Consider the following 14,285-nt stretch of genomic DNA (forward strand, 5'->3'; position numbering starts at 1 on the left):
TATAAAACATATGTTTCTCCTAACCCTTGGAAATTGAATCATTAAAAACGCAGAACAATGGTTTGGCTAAACTGTTTCAAAATGTCGATTTAGACTTCCTTAACATCATTGTTTAGAGGTAAAGTGTGGGTTTATACTGCATAATTGATTGTATATGGTAACGACAAAAGCTGGTAAAACATTACAAATTAATATTGTGAACGCACTCACTACAGAGCACGTTCCTGCAGCCTAATCAATGATACGCATTTAAGACTCACTCACCAGTAAGGGATAAACGGAGAAGGACCCATAAACAAATAAGTAGACCAAAGATTAAGGCAAAAAAGGTAAGAGAACCCCCCAATAATTATACTGACCAACTTAGTAAAAAGTCTATGTCCACTCACCATGTGATTCAGAACCAGGAATCAGTCCAAAACCACCATCATATGACTGCAAAGTAACAAAATAATCAAAGATAAAATCATAAAATACAGCAGGCAATATAAAGTTCACAAAAAAAATGACAGATGGAAATACTTTGCAACGATAGCTGCAGCCATCATCAAATATGTTTCACCATCTGAACACAAATATCAAAGTTCAACTCTCATGGCATAATTTTGCGATATTATCACTCTTAATAAAATCAGTGGAAACAAAAAAAAAAAAAGCAATAATGGATTGGCAGAAAACACAAATAAATATAAATAATGTTATTCAAACCGGTTCAATTGAATTAGAATCATCAAATCAGAGCCATGCTCAAACATGCTCAAAAGGTAAAAATTATTTTATACAACAACACATTTCTCAGATTCAATAAAAAATATTTATACAAACATGCTCACTAAAATAACCAATAAAGAAGATTAATCAAGGGCCAAAATAGAAGTCGAAACAAAGAAATCAATAAAATAATATATTCGAAGAAAATATTATTATTTCTCAGATTGAGTTAAAGATAATTACTTCTGCGGGTGCGTTTCTTGTAGAGAATACGATAACTGCCTTCACGGTACTGAATCACATCCCCTGGCTTCAGAGTGTTGTAGCAATCTGAAATCCCCAATTCAAATTCATCATAAATCCAATCCAAAAAAAAAAAACTCACACCCCACTGATTGACGCATAAAGTACCGATCAAAATGAGCGCGAATAACAGTAATATATTAAGCATACCTCCACAGATATAGCTAACTGGATGATGCAAATTTCTAGCGAGATTCCTTTAGAAACTCTTAGAAATTTAATCTGAGTTTTTAATATTTACAATGATAGATTTTGATATATAATCAATAATATCTTTTAAGGAACATTTTTGCTTTTCACTTTTAGAAAAAAATTATTTAATATTAACTTTATGTATTATGTATATTTATTTTTTAAAAAATTATATTCATGTTATTGAACAGCACTTCAGGAGCAATATAGTCTGGTGTACCCACAGTTGAAAATGCCTTGAAGAAAACAAAACATGGATGATAGACTAACGAGGACAGTAAAGCACATATTAAAAATTTACCAGTTGTGACTTGGATACAAGTGAATGACAGATTCGTGGTGTCTTTTCTAACCTAGAGAAAAGTATGGAGATTCGCATTGCATGACTAGATTTTAGAATAAACTAACAAGAGCTCCAAGGTAGGATCAATAACAAACTCGCCTGTTTAAGGTTGGTACCTCTGGGAGTTTCACTCAATAGTGGGTATAACGCTACTTAACTGTGTAGCATAATTTGTACTGTGAGTAATTTTCTAGGAGAACTTAGGAATGCCCCCACAATAAATTGCACCCACCCATTGAAAGCACAACACTCAGGTGAAAGAAGTATCAAAGCAACCAAAATAGCATCAGCTTCAGTTTTAGAAATAACTGACATGCATTGGCTAGAATATGGAATGCTTGCTTTAATTCCATCATATGACTAAACAAATAGATAGTATAATGAATATTGGAACTACAGCCTTACAAATCAAATTATCTGAGTTGTCCAGACAAACAATAAACATAGAAGAGCCTTATTTGGAGTAATATTGTATCTGGGTCAATTAGTTCATAAAATCTCCGAACTCATTTTATAATTTCTTACCAATTTTCTCCTATTCTTCTGTCAGTGATGTAGTAGTTCACGAGGGCTTATCCAATTACTACCCCATTGGCAGCATCAGGAAAGCGGCCATCAATATCCATTGGTTCCCTGATATTTTCATCATCCATGACCTCATCTTCGTTCACAGTAGTTAGAGTTCTACAATCGAGTGGCTTGCAAAGACCAAAGTCTGAGAGCTTCATGTGACCATTCTTATCTAGAAGAAGGTTACCAGGTTTAATATCCCTAAAGAAAAATTAAAAGGAAAGAGTCAGCAGGACGCATGATCCAATGTTATAGGACTTAAACAAACTAGAAAATTTGGTATAGAAGGAACTAACAGGTAAGATTTTTAGATCATAACAACCTGTGAATATAGTTATGCTTGTGAATGGACAGTCTCAATGGTCGGGACACTCTGAGCAATGTAAAATTTAGCCACATATTCAGAAAGTGTGTCTTCCCTCATAAGTAAAGTCATCATGTCACCACCAGGGAGATATTCCATGATAAGATATAAATACTCGGCATCTTGAAAAGAGTAGTACAGTTTGACAATGCAGTGGCCAAAAAGGTTCCTCTCTGCTCTAATGTGTTCCACCTGTGCAGCAGAAATTTAATCTGAGCTTTAAAAGAACCTCGAATCGATCACACAACACCTATCAAGATCTGAGATTTTAATATCTGAAAGCTCTAAGTAATCACCTAAACCACGTGAGTTTGCTATGCTCTGAACATAAATTCAATATAGTAAATTGAAATGACTTAGCTTTTGCACATGAGATATATACTCATTGTATCAAGCTTAAAAAACATAAGAAATAATTTCCCTCACCCACAAACCTTCACTTGAAAAAGATGAAAATCAAAAAAATCCTACCATAATTTGAACTCGAAGAAGCATTCCCAGATCAAGTTTTTATTTCTTGACAAGCTAATTCAAATCCTCTACAATTTCACTAGCAATATGCTGCAAGCTAACCCAAAAATTAGCCCCACTTTCGACAGCTCCAGCAACTTTTATAATTAAAAGAAGGATGCCAAGAAAAGAGCACAAGAGGGATGCCAAGAAAAGAGCAAAACAACTTCGTGCCATCAGATTTCCATGTTAACAGATAAATAAGTTTGAAAAAAAAATTCACCAGAAATAAAGCAACAAAACGATTTTACGAGAGGACACGGGAATGTATATTCAAAAAATCACAAAAATCAAAAAAAGTAGAAACAAAACACTAAAAATGTTCACTAATATATGAAACACACAATGTATTTTCCAAAAAAATCGAATCAATCACACCTAAAGAACGAATAACAACAACTCGCTGGGCCGACGACTTCGAAGCTTCAGGTCATGATTTCTTGCTAGATTGGCATCAAAACGAAGCTTAGGATGGGCTCTGACCAAATTCTAGCTCCAATCACAGAATTCCAATGCCCGTGGCAACGAATCAACGACAAAAAATGGGCGGCTAGGGTTGGGTCTTGGGAGAATCGTGAGACTCACGAGAGAGAAGAGAGAGAAGAATAGGATTTTTTTAAAAAGAAACATAAAAAATTAGATATATAAAAATCAAAAAAAAAAAAAAGAAAAATAGAAATTAAAAGACATTGCTAAAAGCGTTGTAGTAGATATAAAAAAAAACGCTCATCCACAACGCTTTTTAAAAAGCGTTGTGGATGACAAAAGAATGTTGTCTTTTATAAAATTTACAAAATCAAAGACAACGCTTTCTCCTAAAAGCGTTGTGTTTCTTTTTTTAACAACGCTTTTTGTAAAAAGCGTTGTCTTTAAGCTGTTGTTAATGACCATTTTTGTTGTAGTGTTGGATGGATTTTTATTGTATCTTTTGTATTTGTAGCTCATCCTGAGTTGGAGCTTCGATCGAGAATAAGGTATAAGTCGAAATCGAGATGAAAAGGGCCGAATACTCGAATCCGAACGGAATTTTTACTTTCCCTGAAATCATATACTTGCATGTTATTTGAATTACTTGAATTATATTTGAATGTATTACGAGTTTCATATGCATTCATCTTGAGCTGAATTAATTGATTTCATTTTGAATTAGACGTCTTGGGGACTATAATCGAGTGCCTAGGTTTTTGATGTCTCCCAGAGTCCGAATACTCCTTATAGTTGCACCAGAGTCTAGAGGATTGAGTTATACATCATCCACCTCGATCGGGAGAGTCGGTGAGTTGTTGTGATATCTTGTCCTTCGGATCCTAACCGAAGAACCGAGTTTTTCTTTGATTATCCAATTAGATTGTAGTGACCCGCACCGTGATCACCTACTAATCAGAAGCTTAAGCATGCATTTAACTTAATTAAATAGATCAGAAATTAAACAGCGGAAATCTTAAACAACAATAAAATATTGTTTACAACCATATCGAATAAACCAGTGTATTATCCCAAATACAACTGAAACAAAATCCTAGACAAAAACCCTGCTGGTCCTCCATCGCCTAAGCTCTCCTGGAACCACCCGCCTCATCCAACCGCAGACCTGCCCCATGGAATAGGGTGTCCAGATACAACAAAGTACGGGAAGTGAGCATGATAAGCTCAGTACGAGAGTATGAGTATACGGTGTTATGTGTGCATGTATGCAAGTGAAACTGGATACCAAGACTCTCAGGTCAAGAAACATGCTCAAAGACCGGGCCCAGGGTATATAGCACGCTGCGCCGTCGCATCAGGAGGTGACTCATATACCTAGTGGATAATGGTGACCTGATACTAGTACATGTGTCCAACCATCACGGTGACCTGACACAAGACTTACGTATCCAACCATCCACAAACTTGTAGGGTGAGCACCCTACTACCGGATACCTCTAAGGTAAAGGCTCAATATGCTCATGTATGCAACAAACGGTCAGGACATGCTGTATATAAAGACATATAAAACATGCAATCACATAATCCATGCAAACACATAATACATGCATACTCAATCTGGATATCTAGAATAATACTTTCATACCTCATAAACTAGGCAAGCTAGACCAGCACTATTTCCAAGCCTATAATCCGCACTACAATGCAAAGTACTCATGCATTATCACTTTATTCTAAAAGCCTTAACTACGCTATAGCATACTCCCTATTTACTATAAGGAGCCAGAGCTATACCTGCGTTCGTCGTCAGCCCGTTGATGACGACTGCCCCAGAACTTGAGCACCGCTCCGCCGCAACCCCGGAGCACATGGCCAACCTCCGGACCAAGCCTAAGAAGGCTGGAAACACCCCAAAACCCCTAGAAAATCCTAAGAACCGAGAGAGGAAAGATGATTTGGTGTGAAAAATGAGGCCCTAAGATGGCCTATTTATAGGCGAAGTTCGGACGGTCCGAACTGGGTTCGGACGGTCCGAACTACCACTTGTCCGAGCCTTTAAGACACCTGGCTCTGCTGAGTTCGGACGGTCCCAACTCGGGTTCGGAGGGCCCGAACTGGTCTATATGCTCCGAACTGTTTTGGTCCTTCTGAACTCATTTTTGGACCCCCGGGACCTATCCTACCATTTTCGGACGTTTCGGATATGATTTTCCACTTATTTTAACCAAATAAGGACTCCTTAAACATGTTTTGACACTTTTAAAATTATATGTCATTTTCTAACATGTTTAAAATCCCTTAATCTTGTAAAATGGAACCGGGCTACTACATAGATAATCCCGAATTTTAAAGACATGCATTTCATTCTATTTCATTTTTTTGAAATATGTTGTTGATATATCATGATAATGATATGTTTTTAATATTGCATGTTTATGATGCTTTTACTGAGAATATTATTCTCACCGGAGTTATCCGGTTGTTGTCTTGTTTTTTATGTGTACTTGGCAATAGGTGGGGCAGGATCGAGTCAGAGACGTCATGATTAGTTCGGGGTTGATCGATAGAAGTGGGGACTCGGTTTTAGAAGTTGGATTGTATTGCGAACTTGATATGTATTATGTTGTTGAACTAGTTTTGAGAGGGCACGAACCCCGTGCCACATCCATGCATGGGTCCGTGTGCCCTCTGTTTTTTTTATATCAGTTGTATTTGACATGCACGGACCCCGTGCCACATCCGTGCATGGGTCTGTGTGAGTTTACTGTTGAGGCAGAGAGTTGAGTTTTCATGATTTTGTGCACGGACCCGGGCACGGAGGTGTGCACGGGGTCCATGTATTTTGTAGTCTTTTATACTCGGCTACAAATTAATGCACAGACTCGGGCACGGAGGCGTGCACGGGGTCTGTGCATGCTTTAAAATTTTTTTTACTTATTTTCTGCCTCGAAATTTGTGATTGTTTGATCGATTTATTTATTATTAGATTATTAGAATCGAGGTCTTCACATTAAGTGGTATCAGAGAGACAAATTCTTGGACTGAATTAGTAGTGAGCGGGGTAGATCGAGTCCGCTTGATTTAATTACTCGCATGTGATTTAATTCTTTATTTTATTATTTGAATTCCATGCGAGCATGCTTTATTATTTGAGAATTTTTTAAATTACATGATTTTGTGATTTAAATTGTAAAGCATGAATTATTTTAGGTATGAACTGAAATCGATTCCCGATTTGAATCCGAGTTCTCTTAAGGTTGTATGAGTATGTCGAACGGAGATTGTTGGACATCGAATTGTGAATTGAGTTATCAGATATTTGTGTCCTAACGTTTTGAATATCAGATATGGCTCATCGTCGAGTTTTGAACAAGGAACGACCAGCAGTAACTCCTCTTAATGATCAGGGTAGTACTGAGGCTGAGGCTATGGATGTCACTGTGACACCGATGGAAACCTTGCTGAAGAGGTTTCAGTCTTTCAAACCACCGACTCTGAAGGGCACCAAAAATGCAGTTGATTGCAAAAGTTGGTTGGAAGACATCGAACAGTTGTTTGATTCTCTGGACTACACCGACGACCGTTGAATTCGGTTAGTTGTTCATCAGCTTCAGGGCATTGCAAAACGTTTGTGGATTTCGATGAAGAAAGCCCTAGAAAATTGAGGTATGGTTATTTCCTAGAGTTTATTCAAGACTGAGTTTTATAAACGCTTCTTTCCATTCTCTTACAGAAAAGATAAAGGGGCAAAGTTCGCTACTTTGAGGCAAGGGAATTTGAATATTGAAGAGTATGTTGCCAAGTTTGATAGTCTGTTGAGGTTTGCGCCACATATAGCCGATAACAAGGAAGAAAAAGCCGACCAGTTCATAAATAGCTTGAATCCTGATAACTTTACCTTGGTAAATACTGGAAGACCCGATAATTTTGCTGATGCTCTGAATCAAGCCAAAAGAGCCAAAGCAGGTTTGATGAAACAGCGTGGAGCTCAGTTTGTATATCAACAGCCGAGACAGTTTCAAAATCAACCGTTTCAGTATCAAAATAAACCACCGAGGTATGAGGGAGAAAGCAGTGCTAGTAGCAGAAAAGATCACTTTCGACCGAAAGGGAAACAATTCAAGAAGGGAGCAGTTCTTCTAGTTCTAGGGGCTCGAAGCAGTTTGGATCAGGACAGAGTTCTGGATCTTCAGGTATTTTTTGCAAAAAGTTTGGAGGTCGACACCCCAGTGATCAATGTAGAGGAATTTTTGGAAGCTGCAATATCTGCCAGCATCCTAGACACTTTGCCAGAGTGTGTCCTCAGCGCGGTTCTGAGCGATCTCAGAGTGGTTGTTCTTCTCGATCGACATCTCAGACTTAGAGGAAAGCATCTGCAGTTCATTCTTTTTAGCTATAGCAGCAGAATCGACAGGGGGGGTAACCAGAATGTGAATCAACCTCTGAGGTAGCAGGCATGAGTTTTTGCTCTGATCGAGGATCAGGCTCAGGCAGCACCTGATGATGTCATAGCAGGTAACTATTCGATTTTTTGTTACTCTGCTCATGTATTGATAGATACAGGTGCATCTCATTAGTTTATATCTGTGAAAATTGTTTTGATGAATTCTTTGCCTGTTGTAGTTGTTGTTACTTCACCTTTGGGTGGAGGAATTGTTTTTGTGAAATTGGTTCGGAACTGTGAACTTTGATTTGAAGGGAATATGATTGAAATAGATTGTATTGTACTTTGATTGACAGATTTTGACTGTATTGTCGGTATAGATGTTTTAACCAAGTATTGGGCTACAGTTGATTGCTTCCAGAAATTAGTCCGATTCAAACCGGAAATGGCCGATGAGTGGAAATTTTTCGGTAAGGGTTCTCGATCCAAGATTCCTTTGGTATCTATTTTGTCGATGACCCGTTTGTTACAGAAAGTTGCAGAAGGATTCTTGATATATGTAGTTGATGTCCTGAGATCTAGCCCCAAATTGATTGATATACCAGTGGTTAGAGAGTTTGCTGACGTCTTTTTGGATGAGATTCCTAGATTGCCTCCTATTCGTGAGATCTAATTCAGCATTGTATTCATGTCAGGTACTCAACCGATTTTGAAAGAATTAAAAGAACAGCTCGAGGATTTGATTGCCAAGGGATACATCATACTTAGTGGGTTGCCTTGAGGTGCTCCAGTTCTTTTTGTGCGAAAGAAGGATGGATCTATGTGACTCTGTATTGATTACCGCAAATTGAACCAAGCTACGGTAAAGAACAAGTATCCATTACCTTGAATAGATTAACTTTTTGACCAATTGCAGGGTTCATCGGTATATTCGAAGATTTATCTGAGATCGGGATATCATCAATTGAGGGTTCGTGAAGAAGATGTGCCTAAGACTGCTTTCAGGACGAGGTATGACCAATTTGAGTTTATAGTCATGCCGTTCGATTTGACTAACTCTCCAGCAGTATTTATGGGTCTTATGAACCGAATCTTTCAGAAGTATTTGGATGAGTTTGTAATTATTTTCATTGATAATATTCTTATCTATTCGAAGAGTCGTACTGATCATGCAGAGCACTTGAGGACCATTTTGCAGATTTTGCGGGCTAAACAATTGTTTGCTAAGCTGTCGAAGTGCGAGTTCTAGTTGGATTGAGTTGTCTTTATCGGTCACATTATTTCCGAAGATGGTATTTCTGTTGATCCCAGTAAGATCAAAGCGGTTATGAATTGGCCTAGACCGATATCTGTGCCTGAGATTCAAATTTTTATGGGTTTAGCAAGTTATTATCGTAGATTCATCAAGGGATTCTCATCTATTGAGAAGCCGATTACTCAGCTAACTTAGAAGAATGCGCCTTTTGTTTGGACCAAAGCTTGTGAGGCCAGTTTTATTGACTTGAAGAAGCAGTTGATCAGTGCTCCAGTTCTATCTATTCCTTTAGGTACTAGTGATTTTACAGTTTATTGCGATGCTTCTCATAGAGGTTTGGGATGTGTTCTTATGTAGAGGAAGCATGTGATAGCTTATGAATCGAGGCAGCTGAAGCCGCACGAGACTCGATATCCGGTTCATGATCTTAAACTTGCTGCTATTGTGTTTTCTTTGAAGATATGGCTTCACTATCTTTATGGTGAGACCTTCGAAATCTTTTCAGATCATAAAATCTTGAAATATTGGTTTTCGCAGTCTGAACTGAATATGAGACAGAGAAGATGGTTACATCTTTTGAAGTACTTTGACTGTGAAATCAAGTATTACCCTGGGATATCGAATGCAACTGTTGATGCTTTGAGTCGAAAGATCTGTTCTTTATCTTTATCTACTGTTGGTGTCTCTCATTTGATCGATGATTGTTGTACTTCTGTTTTAGAGTTTGATACAGATAGGAGATCTATCAAAGTTTTTGCTATCCAAGCCGAACCAGAGTTGTTTGTGAAGATTAAAGAGGCACAGAAATCTTATCCGAGTATTCAGAGTTCGATAGAGAAAGTCAGATCTGGACATCAATCTGAATTTTAGGTTAGAGATGATGCTTTATTTGTGAATAATCGTATTGTTGTGTCCGATGTTTATGAGTTGAGACAACGAATCTTGCTAGAGGAACATTGCAGTCGATTCATCATTCATCCAGGTGGTCGAAAGAAGTACAAAAATTTGAGAAATTAGTTCTGGTGGAAGAAGATGAAGAGTGATGTTTCGAGGTTTGTGTCCCGATGTTTGAACTTTCAATAGATGAAAGTAGAGAGGAAGCGACCCGGTGGTCTGTTGCACAGTCTATCTGTTCTTGAATCAAAGTGGGATCACATTTCGATGGATTTTGTCACGAAGCTACCACGATCAGTCCGAGGTTGCGATGCTATCTAGGTAGTGATTGACCGATTGACGAAATCTGCTTGCTTTATCCCGTACAGGATGACGTATCGACACAATCAGATGACAGATATCTATGTCAGAGACGTTGTGAGATTGCATGGTGTGCCGAAGTCTATCGTTTCAGACTGAGATCCACGGTTTACTTCTCAATTTTGGCACAATCTTCAAGAGGAACTTGGTACTCAATTGCATCTGTAGTGACCCTTACCGAGATCACCTACTAATCAGAAACATAAGCATGCAATTAAACTTAATTAAACAGTATACCAGAATCAACTGCAGAAGAAATAAATATTATACAACCATATCGAATAATGTATTATCCCAATTACATCAAAACAAAACCATAGATGATACTCCCAACTGGCCAACCACCGCCTAGTCCTTCTTGGATCCACCCGCCTCGTCCAAACGGAAACCTGCCTCATGGAATATGGTGTCCAGATACACAAATTACAAGACGTAAGCATAAAATGCTCAACACAAGAGTATGAGTATACTATATTATATAAATACATGAATGCAAATTTACCTCCTACTGAACTAGATACCAAGGATCAGATAACAAAGATAGACCGGGCCCTGGTATGTAGCACGCTGTGCCATCGCTTCAGGAGGTGGCTCCCATACCAATACCAGTGGATACTCCGGACCCAAATCAATGGAAGTCCATCCACTAACAGGATATGGTAAAACCCTAATAGCAAACATCTCAAAAGAGATAGCTCAATATGCAAATGCATGCAGCAAAAAATCATGTCATATAAATCATGCAGCCACATAATACATGCATACTCAGTCAGGATATCTCGAACAGTACTTTCGTACCTCAACTACTAGGCAAGCTCTACCAGCTCTAGGTTCACGCCTATAGTCCGCACTACACTACGTAATGATACTAACATCATTATATTATTCCAAAAGCCTTAACTAAGCTATTGCATACTCCTTAATATTTTTAGGAAGAAAAATCTATACCCGCGTCCATCGTCCACCCTTTGCTGTCGATGCCCCTCAAAACTTGGGCACAACTACGCTGCGACTCCCGAACGCCTTGTCGACCCCCGGGTCAAGCCTAGGAAGGCTAGAACTACTAAATTAAGCTTAGAAGGGAAAATAACTTGCGGAATTAGCAAGGAAAACTGAAGCCTCGGCCCTATATTTATAGGACACAATTGGAACCTCCGATGCAGCATCGGAGCTTCCGTTCTTGCTTATCTGCTACATGGAAAAATCTCATTGGCTGGTTGCGGATAGGGGAGATCGGAACCTCAATTCCATATTGGAGCTTCCGTTGTCGGACACGTCATTGCTGATGTAATCTCATCGGAGCTTCCGTTGCACACCGGAGCTTCCGATCACCATCAGAGCTTCCGTTCCCTACAACGGAGATCATGACCCAAATTCTTATTTTCCATTGATTAATCCCTTAATCACCTATTCTGGGTACGGGCTACTACATTCCCCCCCACTTAATATATTTCATCCTCGAAATCAGATCTTAAGTACCAAAAATGCAAACAACATGCAAAACATTCTTTATTCAGATTAAACATTTTACAACTGAATAGAACACTGAAACAAAATCAAAATAACTCAGGATGTTCTGAACGCATCCTGGATTCTTCAGTGCCTCGGCGCTGCCACAGAACTATAACTAGAGGAATAAATTTATTCCGCAATACCTTATCCTTATGATCCAAGATACGGATTGGTCTCTCAACATAAGTCAAATCAGTATCCACCTGAACTTCAGACGGCTGCAAAATATGAGACTGATCTGCCACATACCGTCGCAACAGGGATACGTGGAACACGTCATGGATACTAGACAAATACGGTGGCAAGGCTAACCGATAAGCCAATTCACCAATGCTCTTCAAGATCTCAAACAAACCAATGTATCTGGGAGACAGCTTACCCTTGAGACCAAATCTGAGAATCCTGCGGAAAGGTGAAACTCTCAGAAATACTTTCTCCCCAACATCGAACTGCAGAGGTCTACGCATAGTATTAGCATAGCTGGTCTGACGATCCTGTGCAGTCTTTATCCCTTTCTTGATTTGATCAATAATATCTGCTGCCTGCTGAACTAATTCTAGTCCGTCAGCCTGTCTCTCCCCCACTTCTTCCCAAAAGAGTGGAGTACAAAAATGTCGTCCGTACAACGCCTCAAAAGGTGTCATTTCAATGCTACGATGGTAGCTGTTATTGTATGCGAACTCAATCAATGGCAAATGATCCTGCCAAGATGAACCAAAATCCATAGCACACGCCCACAGCATATCCTCCAAGGTACGGATAGTGCGCTCTGTCTGTCCATCTGTCTTCGGATGATAGACAGTACTCAAACTGAGAGTAGTGCCCATGACACGCTGAACGCTCCCCTAGAATCTGGAAGTAAACCTGGGGTCTCGATCGCTGACAATGCTCACAGACACTCCATGAATTTGAACGATCTCCTGGATGTGCAACCGAGCCATATAGTCAACAGTGTACTCTCGGCTATAGGGAATGAAATGTGCTGACTTGGTGAGTCGATCCACCAAAACCCAGATAGCATCACAATTCCTCGAGGATACCGGCAAATGGGTCACAAAATCCATCATGATAAGCTCCCATTTTCACTCAGGAATAGGCAGACTGTGAAGTAAACCTCCAGGTCGTCGGTGCTCTGCCTTGACCTGCTGACAAACCAAGCATTTCGAAACATACTGATACACGCTGCGTTTCATTCCTTTCCACCAAAACCGAGTATGCAGATCTTTGTACATCTTGTTACTGCCCGGATGGATACTCAACTTATTGCGATGTGCCTGAGACAAAATCTCCCCCTGTAGATCCTCATCCTCTGGAATCGCAAGCCGACCCGACAAACAAAGAAAACCATCTGAATGATAGTGAAATCCAGACGTACTACCCTCGTTGTCTAGACGAGCCAAACGTTGGGTCTTCGAATCAGACATCTGAGCATCCTGAATCCGCGAATACAAAGTTGGCTCAAAAAATATCGCAAACAACTGGATACCCTGCATACCCTTCTTGTGCTTTAAGGTATACCCTAAAGAACAACAATCCTCGATCTCACGAGACATCGAACAAGTCTGAAGTGCAGACAATCGCACTTTGCGGCTCAAGGCATCCGCAGTGAGATTAGCAGCCCCGGATGGTACTTAATCTCGCAATCATAATCCTTCAGCAAGTCCATCCAATGCCTCTGTCTCATGTTCAATTCTGCTTGAGTGAACAAATACTTGAGACTCTTGTGGTATGTGAAGAACTCAAATATCTCGCCATAGAGATAATGACGCCAGATCTTCAAAGAAACACAATAGCTGCCAACTCCAAATCATGCACTGGATATCTATCTTCGTGAATCTTCAACTTTCTAGAAGCGTATGCGATCACATGTCCATTCTGAGTTAGAACACAACCTAGCCCCTTAAGAGAAGCATCTCTGTAGACCACATACCCTCCAGATCTTGACGGTAATGCCAATACCGGCGCAGAAGTCAACCATCGTCGAAGCTCACAAAAGCTCTCCTCACACTCTAAGGACCACTTGAAATCAACACTATTACGAGTGAGCTGAGTCATAGGTTGAGCTAGCTGAGAGAAATTCACAATGAAGCGACGATTATATCATGCTAGACCCAGAAAACTGCAGATCTCAGCAACCGTCGTTGGACGCAACCAGTTCAACACAGCCTCAACCTTACTCGAATCAACAGAAATTCCATCCCTGGATATAATATGGCCAAGAAAGACCACTCAATCCATCCAAAACTCGCACTTACTCCATTTGGCGTACAACTGTTCATCTCGAAGAGACTGCAGTACCAACCGCAAGTGAGAAGCATGTTCATCCACATCACGCGAATACACTAGAATGTCATCAATGAAAATAACGACAAACTTATCCAAAAACTCCCTGAAGACACGGTTCATCAGATCCATAAATATAGCCGACATATTAGTCAACCCAAAAGGCATCACTAGAAAC

Source organism: Henckelia pumila, chromosome 3, assembly GCF_033568475.1.
Source record: "Henckelia pumila isolate YLH828 chromosome 3, ASM3356847v2, whole genome shotgun sequence".
Taxonomy (NCBI): Eukaryota; Viridiplantae; Streptophyta; class Magnoliopsida; order Lamiales; family Gesneriaceae; genus Henckelia; species Henckelia pumila.